Source organism: Bidens hawaiensis, unplaced genomic scaffold (genome assembly GCF_021521415.1).
Source record: "Bidens hawaiensis isolate Kalapana, Puna unplaced genomic scaffold, B.hawaiensis_p1.1 tig00002153_1, whole genome shotgun sequence".
Taxonomy (NCBI): Eukaryota; Viridiplantae; Streptophyta; class Magnoliopsida; order Asterales; family Asteraceae; genus Bidens; species Bidens hawaiensis.
Window position 1 is genome coordinate 178,508 of NW_027491115.1, and position 3,296 is coordinate 181,803.

Consider the following 3,296-nt stretch of genomic DNA (forward strand, 5'->3'; position numbering starts at 1 on the left):
ACGATATTAGCTGTCAAATTAACATTGTTCTCCATAATTTAACCGTCGGTGGGATTTGTTTAAGATGAAACAATCATTTGGTATAGTTAATTTCCTTCATTTGGCCAAAAATTGAGGAACACGGAAGGTGTAGGCGTCGTGGAGAAAGGAGGAGATGGAGGGAAAATATTTTTGGTTTAACCTTGCAATTTGGTCCTTGAACTTTGGGGTGGGGTGCAAAGTGGGTCTAAGTGTTGGGTTTTAATAAGATTATCAAAGTGATAAAATCCCAATTTTACCAAAAACGCAGCGGAAATAACTTTTAAATCTTGTTTATTTGATACGTATAAAACCTATTTTACACAAGCAAAACCCAAGCCCAGATCCCAATACAAAATACATACTAGCAAACACTGCATGTCACTATAAGTCCATGCATGTAAGGATACCTTTCAAGAGAACAAATCCGGGTGAAGAAGGAGATGATGGAAGGGCAAGAACTTCAAAGGGAAGGTCCTCAAGCTTACATACCCCAAGCCTCCGAAAATACACCTCTTCTAGCTAGGATTTTACACTTGAAAGAATCTCTTTCTTGCTCCTTCCTTTGGCCGAAATCACCAAGAGAGAAAAAAGAGTTGAGAGGATTTTTCCTCTTGTTGCTTTTGTGTTACTTGTGGTTGTGTATGTGTTGTATGAGAGAATCCAACAAGAAAGAAAGATAATAATCTTTCAAAATTGGTACCACCCCAAGGAGCCAATAAGATGCATTGCATATCTCCTCTACCATTGAAATAATAATTAAATAATAAAGAGATTAAGAGAGAGGGGGGGCAGGGGCTTTCTTTCCCTTTTATATTTTTGTTATTTTTCAAGGTTTCTATATTTATACATATCCATAATGTGTTATAACTTATACCATTAAAAATATAACACATTACATGTGACATGCAAGGTATATTGTTACTTAACCCTCTTAAACAACAATATAGAATACTTTCTCTCAAAGTATAAATCACCCATAAGAATTATTTAATTCACAAGTACATTTTATTTAGAAACACCTTTCTAAATAACTCAAGTGTTAATACTTATTTGGTATGATCATATCATATATAAAAAAATATTACAGGTGTTTATCTAGCTTTTTATTAGGTATAACTCGACTTGGATCATGACATACTAGCCACATCAATAATAATATGTGTCTTGGGCATACCGAGTCCAACAATCTCCCACTTGCACAAGATACATAAAAGATTGATGCAAGTAGCAAATACCGCCTAACTACGGTTTACTACCCCTAATACGTATGACGAAGTGCCATTCAAAAACATATTCCCCTTCAAGTCCCTTACTTGAAATGATTTAGGTACATTTATCATTTATCTTTTTGCCACAGATGTCATGTCAAATCAAGAGACACAGAGTGATCATTCTCTGTTGATTTAACTTTCAGGCCTTAGACATCTCACTCTCAACGAATAAGAGGGACAAATCCCCTCTTGACTACATACGTCTCTCACAATCACCTTGTACCAGACCTGATCTTGGCCTTATGTACTGTCATGTTTCAGAGCAGCGAAGAACTAAGTCAAAGTATAATACTTGGTGAATATCAAGACCCAATATGTATCTCAGGTCGGAGGATACTATGATATTCGCCTTTACTCAAATTTACTTATGATCAATCACAAGGATTCCATGTAGTAACATTTGAGAGCGGGTCAGTCCAATATTTATAACCCATAAATATCTATGAACCCTGGCAGCAACCCTTGCTCTAAATTCATATCCCATGAATATCCACCAATCCAAGTTCATAATAGTCTTACTTTCATATTTGTTCCCACAAATATGAGCGACTACGGACATTTAGAATAAGTAACTTATTCACGAATTTAAACATGCTAAAATGAAACATAACTCAAAATGTCATAATCATAAGCCATAATCATATGAATGAGTCAAAATAACAATTGTTCCGATATCTAAATACAAAATTCGATCATATCCAATCACTAGAATATCGAAGTCCTAAGGCACAAGTATGACCCTCATGCTTTGGTCTTTCAAGGAGCTTCGTGAGTGGATCCGCAATGTTTTGATTGGTGTGAACTTCATGAATACATATCATTCCCTTTTCAACTTCATCCCTTATGTAGTTGAACCTCCGCTCAATGTGCCTAGTCTTTTGTTGTGCACAAGGTTCCTTGATTTGAGCAATCGCACCTTCGTTGTCCCAAAAGATCTCTAGAGGGTCCTGAATGGTATGGACTACCCCTAGGTCGGCAATGAATTTTTTAATCCACGTAGCTTCTTGAGCTGCTAATGAGGTGACGATGTATTCCGATTCCGTGGTGGATAATGCTACCACGTCTTGCTTTGAGCTCTTCCAAGAGATTGCCCCACCATTCATAACGAAAACATATCCCGATTGTGATCTAGATTCATCTCGATCGGTTTGGAAACTCGCATCTGTGTAACCCTTTACAACGAGTTCCTCCTCACCCGAACCGTATATTAGAAACATATCCTTAGTCCTTCTAAGGTATTTCAATATACTCTTAACCGCCATCCAATGGCTACTTCCCGGATTATGTTGGAATCTACTTGTCATGCTTAAAGCGCATGATATATCCGGTCTAGTGCATACCATTCATTTTCTCTTGCTTACGATCGATTTTTTTTAGAATCTTTAATCGTGATAAAAAAAATTCTATATCGCTAAATTAATCGTTATGTTCTATAATATTTACTATAATATAATATTTAACAGTTATTTTTTATTCTATATTATATTCTTTAATATATTCTAATTATATGGATGGAAGAGCCAAGAATTCAAATTGTTAATAGCAAAGATTCTAAGAGTTTGTTGAATTCCTATGCATGTTGAATTTATGTTATGTGAGCCTGCTTAGCTCAGAGGTTAGAGCATCGCATTTGTAATGCGATGGTCATCGGTTCGATTCCGATAGTCGGCTTTTGCTTGGACATTGAGACCAAATCAATGTCGTTCCTCTTTGAATAGGTACTAAACCTTTCTTAGAGTTCTCCATCTTGAACCTCTCCAAGATTTTGTCAATGTATGCACTTTGGTTTAAACCTATCAACCGCCTCGATCTATCCCTATAGATCTTTATTCCCAAAATATAGGCGGCTTCACCAAGATCCTTGATAGAAAAACAACTTCCAAACCATGCTTTTACCCCTTCCATGGTTGGAATGTCATTCCAAAATAGTAGTATGTCATCAACATACAATACTAAGAAGGTAATGATGCTCCCACTAGCTTTCTTATACACACAAGCTTTATC

At 36.2% G+C, this 3,296-nt stretch overlaps 1 non-coding gene across 1 annotated transcript; it reads left to right on the forward strand.

The window, feature by feature from the left end:
- The first annotated feature begins 2,890 nt into the window (after window positions 1–2,890).
- Window positions 2,891–2,963, forward strand: TRNAT-UGU (transfer RNA threonine (anticodon UGU)). Its single transcript has one exon. It is a non-coding gene; the product is annotated as a tRNA-Thr (tRNA).
- Window positions 2,964–3,296: the final 333 nt, after the last annotated feature.